This window comes from Eubalaena glacialis, chromosome 16, assembly GCF_028564815.1.
Source record: "Eubalaena glacialis isolate mEubGla1 chromosome 16, mEubGla1.1.hap2.+ XY, whole genome shotgun sequence".
In the NCBI taxonomy this organism is placed as follows: Eukaryota; Metazoa; Chordata; class Mammalia; order Artiodactyla; family Balaenidae; genus Eubalaena; species Eubalaena glacialis.
In genome coordinates this window covers 84457254-84466960 of record NC_083731.1, presented here as the reverse complement: position 1 = coordinate 84466960, position 9707 = coordinate 84457254, and positions in this window count along the sequence as shown.

Below are 9707 nucleotides of genomic sequence, written 5' to 3'. Positions count from 1 at the left end.
GAGAATTTTGAAATTTTATGTTTTCAGTTTAATGACCTAGAGATTTTAATGTAAGCATATTCTGAATTGTCTTATAATCAAGTACCGGCACTTGATGTCACCTGTATTTGTATTTCCACTTATGATCACATTGGCTCCAAGTAGAAGTACTTTAGCAATGTCAGAGTAAAGAGAAAAGAGGTGGACTAAATATATAAACGATACACCCAAGCTAAATGAAGACCAAAGGATGTCATATCACGTTCAAAATGTTTTCATAGTATTCCAGTAAAAAGTGTGGGAGAATTGAGTTACCACCTGACGTATGAGTAGACATACTGATCTCAAAAGAACCTGTGCTGTACCAGGCAGTGCCATATTCAAGTGGCAAAGCCAAAACAGAATATAGTAGCTACTAGATTTTGTTAGTTTCAAGAAGAAAGTGGCTTTTAAGCTTCTGATAAAATCAGCAAAGTAAGATGTGGTGAAAAGATCTTAGTTACACTAAGCAATGACTGCTTAGTAGGTGATTGTCAATACTGTGGTCATAAGAGTTTAATCATACAACTCCAAGCACAAGTTGTTGAAAGAGAATATAATCTGATCATATGACCTTGGTCAATAATATGCCAAAACAGACCTGGATAGGTCTTATCTATCTGAGAAATTCATAACCTAACTTCAACGCTTGTCTTTCTTGACCTCTGTTGCCTTGGATGCCATTGAACAAATTCCTCCTTCTTGAAATTTTATCTCCCTTTGGGTTCCATGACACAGCTCGATCTTTCTGTTACCCTGAGAGCTCCTTAGTTTCCTCGGTGGGCTTGCTTCTCCAATGGTACTGTTTCTCAGGTTCCATCCCAGCTCCTCTTCTGCCCTGTCAATCACACCCACACTAGTGATCAACCACCAATATACCCATCACTCCCAAATCTCAAGCTCACCCAGTTCTCTTGAACTTGACACCCAGAGCTTCCACCCAAGTATTTTAAAAAAACACTGCACACTTTAAAATGTCCAAAACATATACCATCTTCCTTATAAATCCAATTCCCTCCTGAAATCCCTGTTTCAACTAATGACATCACCTGTCCAGTCAGCAAAGTCAGAGACCTGGGAATCATAACTGGCTTTTTTTTTTTTTTGGCTGCGTTGGGTCTTCGTTGCTGCGTGCGGGCTTTCTCTAGTTGCGGAGAGCAGGGGCTACTCTTCGTTGCGGTGCACGGGCTTCTCCTGGTGGTGGCTTCTCGTTGCGGAGCATAGGCTCTAGGCGCGCGGGCTTCAAGAGTTGTGGCACACGGGCTCAGTAGGTGTGCCTCGCGGGCTCTAGAGCGCAGGCTCAGTAGTTGTGGCGCACGGGCTTAGTTGCTCCGCGGCATGTGGGATCTTCCCGGACCAGGGCTCGAACCCGTGTCCCCTTTATGGGCAGGAGGATTCTTAACCACTGTGCCGCCAGGGAAGTCCTGTACCTGGCTTTTTGATCACCAAATGCTGTAGCTTTTATGTCATAAATATAACTGGTATGATTTATACCTCTTTTAGGTGTGTGGCTATAAGGCAAGTGGGCCCCTGGATCCAGAGCATTTGGGCTGAGCAGCAAGTTTTCGGCTTGGCCGAGGTTGGGGCTTTGTCTCGCCATCAGCCCACTGGTGAATGGAATCTGAAGGTTGCTGGGGAGGAGGTGGGCAAATCTGCAAAGAGCCCAAGGATTTCCCCGGTAAATCAGAAATCCTGACTCTTCCCCTTTGGGGTTTCAAGTTATTCTAACACTTGTGATGTGTTGGGACAGTCCTAAGTAAGCCGAGTGGTGAGAAATGTGCAATAATGGCCCTCAAGAAGGTATCCACCATGCTGCCGGTGCTGGTGCTGCTGGGGGTGCAGTAAAAGAGCGGGGCTGGTACGGCAGGCCCAGCACCAGAGCCTTTGCTGTCTCAGGGGGAGGCCAGTCAGGAACAGGGTAATGACGTTGCACCCTGTCCTCATCTGCCGCCTTGGACCTTGGGGTTCCTTAAGAGAAATTACTGATTTTCTGTAAATAAAAATATCTGTCTCTAAAGTTGTACTGGGAACCCAGTCTCCAATAGTGTGGGGTAACCGTTGCTAGCCTGGGTTCTCCTCCCTCCCCGCAGTCTGTGCCTCACTGGCTCGGTGGGTAGACTTTGAACCCTTACACCCGAGCGCTGGACTTCCTGTTTTCTGTGTCAGCCTCACCAGAGCAGAAGTTGGAAGCTTAAGCAGTCACACCAGACTTCTCAATTTCTTTTCTGCACAACAGAAATATTAAACCAGACTGACTCACTTGGATGAAGTAAGCACCTTGAGGGGGGTCTTAATTTGCAAGGAGGGGAAAACTCAGAGAATGATGAATGGACTTCTCACAGTCAGGAGGGAAGCTCAAATTTGATTTATTTGTGTAGTAACTTAAACGTGGCTTCATTTTCCACCACAGCAGGTGACACAGGATATATGTGAAAGCTCCTAGAACAGGGTCTGACACTTGGTGGGTATTCAGTAATCTTTGGATTGGAAGCTAAATCTTGCTTAATTAGACACACCTACTACTGTGTTTGAGAAGTTACAGAGAAGAACCTGACCTCTGCTTCAATTTGGCGTTTCCTTTTGTGATCCCACAGAGCGATCACTTTCCTCCTTAAGAGGAGTCAGTCCCCTTTTTACTGGGCTATGGGAGTAGGGAAGGATTTAAAGTCAGCAGAGTACATGAAATTCAGGCACAAGTGACTCCATAATATAGGCCACGTTTAGAGGATTAGTCCTCCGCCTTCCATCCCCAGCTCCTTAGAAAGGCCATTAAACTATATTTTTACAGAATATTTAGTTACATGGAAAAATTTCCATGCTATGACAGGAAGTAAAAAAAAAAAAAGGAAATAAAAAGTATATAGTATATCCCAATTTTGTTAAAAATACAAAAAAGTATACATATGAATGTATAAAAAAAAGGCCATAAAGTAATGTATCAAATTTTAATAACAATTATCTATGAGTGGTTGGATTACTAACAATTTCTGTGTTATTAAATACCATAGTATAATTTTCTGTATTCTCCACATTTTCAACAATAAACACGTATTAATTTATAATCAGAAAAAAGTTTATTTAAAAAGAAATGAGAAAAAGAATTGATAAAACAGTTTCTTGTAAAATCATTACATTTGTTACAAAGCTTTAGGAAAGAAGCCCCAAAGGTTGATTCTTTTCCAAGTGGTTTTACAAGCTTTTTTTTTTTTTTTAATTAATTAATTAATTAATTAATTTTGGCTGTGTTAGGTCTTCGTTTCTGTGCGAGGGCTTTCTCTAGTTGTGGCAAGCGGGGGCCACTCTTCATCGCGGTGCGCGGGCCTCTCACTGTCGCGGCCTCTCTTGTTGCGGAGCACAGGCTCCAGACGCGCAGGCTCAGTAGTTGTGGCTCACGGGCCTAGTTGCTCCGTGGCATGAGGGATCTTCCCAGACCAGGGCTCGAACCCGTGTCCCCTGCATTGGCAGGCAGACTCTCAACCACTGCGCCACCAGGGAAGCCCTCTACAAGCTTTGAAGTTGAATCAGCAGCCACATGGCAAAGTGACATTCTTGGACTGTGACAGGTGGCCTGAGATAAGGCAGGATGGATGCCAACGACTGAAGGGGAATCAAGAGTCCTTTATCTAGAAGAGTTACTTAAGAATGGAGAAAGAACGGTTCTGAAATGGAGGGAGAACCAGGGTGAACTTCTGGGCAGCCTGGATCGACCTATTTAAAACCAGACTCACAAAACAGGGAGACTCATAGAGCATAGAAACCCTCTAGTCGGGGCCCCTAACTTTACCCGTAAGAAAACCGAAACCAAAGTGAGTAACTGTGTTATTCTTCATGGAATGTAGCTGCCGTTTTATAGTCCTGTGCTCACAGAGATACGGAAAGGAGCCTGCTTGGAATCCAGGCCCTGCTGCCGCCCATCTTCCCTCCTTCGTTTTCCTGACAGAGAATGAGTGGAGTTTTTAAGAAGGAGTTTAAGAAGGCAGTTTGGAAGTTTAAGAAGGAGATTTTATAGAGGAGAAGCCCTGTGGTACGCACGTGCCCTGGGAAGATAAAATGTTTTCTCTTATCTTTCCACTCGGCAGCTGCTCCCACCATTACCCAGTTTTTACTGCCGTGTCCTCCAGGCCACTGCACTCTCCAAGGTTATGAAAACAGGGCAGTCACGCCACCTTCTCTATGACACTGATGGGGAGCCGTGCCCACGGGTATTTTTACATGAAAGGAAATATAACTTGTGCTGTCAACATTCACATCGGTCCCGACCAGACGGATTATTGTTTATTTTATTTCTCGTGTAACTGTGATCATAGATTTCTAATACTATGCAGAAAACCTTCAGGTTGAGGGGAAAACGTAGGGCAAGAGAATTACCCTTGATACTGAGAAGAGAAAGGGGAAGAGGGAATAGGAAAAAAAGATAGAAAACTAAGAGGGGAAAGTGTTATCACTTCACCTCTCTCGGCTTCTGTCTCTCCCCGCACTCCCTGGAGTATATAAGAGGGTCAATCCAATCATTGCTTCCTGACAAGTGCCTCCCTCCTGTGATAGGCAGGATAGCGCCCCTGCTAAAGAGACCCATGTCCTACTCACTGGCACCTGAGAATAAATTACCTTGCATGGCCACAGGGACATTTCAGGTATGTGGAGTTTCTGGATGGACCCAATGTAATCGCAAGGGTCCTTACAAGTGAAAGAGGGAGGAAGGAGAGTAACAACCAGAGAAATATTTGACAATGCTACACTTCTTGCTTTGAATGCAGAGAACCATGAACAAAGGAAGGGAGGTGGCATCTAGAAGCTGGAAAAGGCAAGGAGACAGATTATTCCCCTAAAGGCTCCAGGAGTGCAACTCTGCTGGCACCTTGGTTTTAGCCCAGTGAGACCCATTCCAGACTTCTGACCTCTAGAGCTTAAGTGAATAAATTTGTGTTGTTTCAAAAAAGAAAGAAAGAAAGAATACCTTCAGGTAATCAGAACAGGTAATCTATAGGCATTCAGAACAAAACTAAGCAGAACTCCTTAGGAATGAGCTTTTTTGCTTGTTAGCTTTTCGTTTTGCTTCCCTAAATATCTGCTCCCCACTGTATAGCTTCTCCCACTGTGTTCCGCTCTCACCCCAGCCAGACCCCGGTTTCATCCTGGACTTCTCCGTCTGGTGCATTCGCTCCACACGTGCTCATTCAGACCTGATTGTTCTGCTTTATTCAGTCAACAGCACCGTATCGAGGGACTGCTTTCAGCTCCAACGTGTAAAGAGCTTGGGAGTCGTCACTCTCATCCTTAGAGCAAAAAGGGCTGAAGGAGCTGAAAATCAATGCTTTATCTTGCGCCCTTCAGAGCCTGAGGTCACAGGGCGCAGCTACATCCCGTGATCTGGAGGGACAGGCAGATCCAGTCACAGCCAAGGTCTCCTTAGCTGGACAGCCGGCGCTAGAGACACATGCTGGCAGGAACATTTAACGGCAATTTTGATAAATTGCTGGAGGCTGAGTGTGGACTAGCCTGAGAGAAAGAAACTCCTGGGATCTGTCACCTAAGGGGGGGCTCCATGCTTTTTTTTTTTTTTTGTCTACAGGACCCCCACTAGGTTCTCTTGCTGAAGAGCCCAGAATGATTTCCTTATGTCTCTGGCAGAGGGAGGGGAAGATTTTGAAATATGCCTAGAGCATCCTCATGACAAAAGCCTACTCTGTCAGGGAAAAGACCTGTCCCACCTGGGGACGGGCATTTCCCTGACTCCAGCCTCCTCTAGCCTTCCTATCTCACCTAAGGGAGGAGAAACAAAGCTAATAAATGCTTGTGCAGGTCACAGCCCAAGGACATGGGTCCACTGAAAGACTGCTATTTAATCACAAGATTATATAAGAATGCTTCCCCTCCGCCCACACCTGGCCACCAGCAACAGAGCTCCAGCAAAGAACAGTGGATTACAGCTTGAAGAGCTGACTCTATTTACTGTGAAGCCTCTGGCACCCGCAGCTACAAAAGATTAAACACAGCCTAAAACCCCAGCCAGACTAATACCAAAGCTCAGGCTAGCGGCCGATTTAGCTCAGTTCCTAGAACGTGACACGTCATGTCCGACTTTCAACAAAAAATTGCAAGGTATTTTAAAAGGCAAGCAAAAACACAATCTGAAAAGCATCAGAAGCGGACTCTGCAGATAGGGCAGAGATCTGGGCATTATTGGACAGACCATTTCAAATAGCTATGATTAATATTTTAAGAGTTCTTTTGGAAAAAGCAGACAACTTGCAAGAACGGATGGGTAATGTAAGCAGCAAGATGGAAACTTCAAGAAAGCATCAAAAAGAAATGCTAGAAATCAAAAACAAAGATCCCGCAAGCTGAGTGGTACGGCCAAAAAAACAAAACAAAAACAAACCCAAAAAACCACCGTAACAGAAATGAAGAATGTCTTTCGTGCGCTCAAGAGTAGATTGGACACAGCCAAGGAGAGAACCAGTGTGGGAGATTCTTTGCCCTGCTGCTAAAAAAAAAAATCAATCTCTAATATAAAACTGGCTGCTTTCTCTCTACTTCAGGGGTTACATGGTGCTATTAGGATAAAGTCCAGTTTCCTAAGTGAGACCTACAGCACTGACCTCTACCTACTTCTATAGCTTCAACTTTTACCACTCCCCACCCAGAATGTTATGTACAGACACACTAAACTCTGGTTTAGTAACTTAATGTCCTGATGTGCTAAGTTCCCTCCTCTTAATGGAATGTCCCTCCTCTTCCCCTTCCTGCTTGCCATCCAGTTTATCCCTTAAGACACAATTCAGGGAGCAGTGGCCACAGGACGCCTTCCACCCTTCCCTAACATGTAAGTTAGGTGCCTTCTCTCTCAGTCATAGCGATTACACTCTGTAGCATAATCATCTGTTTTCTTGCCTCTTCTGCCCTGGACTAGGCTGTGGGTTTTTAAAGGGTCGGGGCCACGTCTTAATAGGCCATGTATTCCAAGCACCTAGTACTTTGGCATAAAAGACAACCAGTGAATGTTAGACGAATGAGTGAATAAACGAATGAATGAATGCAGAAGGCTCATGGGAGGAAAGAAATGGGTAAATAAAACCAAACTAAACAGGCATTTGAGTCAAAAACCAATTTCTAGTGTGTATTAGTCGGCATTCTTGGTTACAAATAACAGAAATTGACCCTGGTTCACTTAAGACAGCGGTTTTCTGGAAGGGCATTAGGTAGTTCACAGAATCAACAGGAAGTCCGGGGAGTCATAGAAAAGAAAGACAAAGCGAAGAAGTTGCCAGAGACAGGACTGGTCCCGGGGGTGGGTGCTGGTCCCGGGACACTGGCCGCAGTGCTGCTGCATTGACTCAGCCGCTGTGAGAATCTCAGGGTGATGGCTCAGTCGCTCTCCAAGGTTCAGAGTCTCAGAGGGAGACTCTAACTTGCCACGCTTGGGTGAGGCGTCCGTGGTGTAGTTGCCGGGGATGGGAAAGGGGAACAGCTTCTCTTCAGCTTCCCAAATAGGAGTGCCGTTCACATGCTCAGTAGCCAAGATGACAAAGACCTATGGTTTCCCAGGGCTGCCGTGACAGAGGGCTGCAAACTGGGAGACTGAGAACAACAGAAATTTATTTCCTCACAGTTCTAGAGGCTATAAGTCTGCAATCAAGGTGTGGGCAGGGTTGGTTCCTTCTGCGGAGGGCCTTTCTCTTAGCTCCTGGTGGTCACGGCCGTCCTTGGCATCCTTTGACGGACAGCCGCCTCACTGCCATCTCGGCCTCCGTCAGCCAGTGCACTCTCCCTGTGTGTCTGTGTCTCTCTCTCCTCTTCTTACAAGGACACAAGTCACATTGGATTAAGGGCCGTCTACTCCAGTATGACCTCATCTTAACGAATTACGCCTTCAACGACGCTATTTCCAAACAACGTTTGGGGACACAATTCAACCTAGAACTCCCTGTCTGTTCTACATTGGTGACTTCCTTCTATTCCATGGGATACCAAGGGCAGGGAAGGGGGGTTCTGTCCCACGTGCAGATAGCAGGGGTGCATTGCCTGTGAAGGATGTAAAGACATGATAAAAATGACTAAAAGATGGTTGCTTTTTATTAACAACTTGGGCCAGTGTTCTAAACAACATCAGAGATAAAATACTTCTCCCCCCAAATGTGTGTTCGTTTTAAAGAATTGCTGTGTGTGGTAAAAATATGTCCACAAATCCTTCATACTCCTCTCTTTAACAGGTGGAGCCCAATTCCCCTCTCCTGAATGTGGGCTGGACTTAATATTTTTCTTTGGTAAATGCAAATGTTAGTTCATGCATAATATATTTACAGTTTGAATCAAAAAGAATTTTTTTTACACAAACTTGGAAATTTTTTAAAGGTTATATTCCATTTGTAGTTATAAGGACTTCCCTGGTGGCTCAGAGGTTAAGAATCCGCCTGCCAATGCAGGGGACACAGGTTTGATCCCTGGTCCGGGAAGATCCCACATGCCACGGAGCAACTAAGCCCATGCGCCGCAACTACTGAGCCTGCGCTGTAGAGCCCGCAAGCCACAACTGCTGAGCCCACGTGCCACAACTACTGAAGCCCGCACGCCTAGAGCCCATGCTCTGCAACAAGAGAAGCCACCGCAATGAGAAGCCCGCGCACCGCAACGAAGGGTAGCCCCCTCTCGCCGCAACTAGAGAAAGCCCACGCGCAGCAACGAAGACCCAACACAGCCAAAAATAAATAAACTAACAAATAAATAAATATATTGGCTATATTCCTTGTGTTGTACAATTTATCTTTGTAGCTTATAGCTTATTTATTTTATACCTAATAGTTTGTATCTCTTAATCCCCTACCCTAACTTGCCCCTCCCCCTTCCCTCTCCCCACCAATAACCACTAGTTTGATCTCTATATCTGTGAGTCTGTTTCTTTTTTGTTATATTCACTAGTTTGTTTCTTAGATTCCACATATAAGTGATATCATACAGTATTTGTCTTCCTCTGTCTGACTTATTTCACTAAGCATAATAGCCTCCAAGTCCATCCATGTTGTTGAAAATGGCAAAATTTCATCCTTTTTAATGGCTGAGTATGATTTCATTGTACATATACATCATATCTGCTTTATCCATTTATCTGTTGATGGACACTTAGGTTGCTTCCATATTTTGGCAATTGTAAATAATACTGCTATGAACATTGGGGTGCGTGTATCTTTTTGAATTAGTGTTTTCGTTTTCTTTGGAAAACTCCTCCCCCCCACTTTTTTTAAACATCTTTATTGGAGTATAATTGCTCTACAATGCTGTGTTAGTTTCTGCTTTATAACAAAGTGAATCAGCCCCATCACATACACATTTTTTTAACCTTGCTGTAAAAGCTTGAATTATGTTCAGATATTTATCCTCCTCTACAAGCCCTCAGGTAGGTTCACCATCTCTTGTCCCATAAATAGAATCATTACTGATCTAATCCAACCATTTCCCTCCCCTGTAATTACTTTAGCCATGGGTGTGTGATGTAATCCTGACCCGTGAAGTGTCTGGAGAAGTCTGCAAGGTTGCTTCACTGTTCAAAGAGGCTACATGGAAACACACCCTCCCTTTTCTTATCTCTGGAAGTTGTGTGGTTGTGAAATCTGGAGCTGCTGCAGCCATCTTGTGACCATGAGGAGAGCTAGTAGAGGATAAACAAGCTGCTGATGACAGTGGGCAAGGTG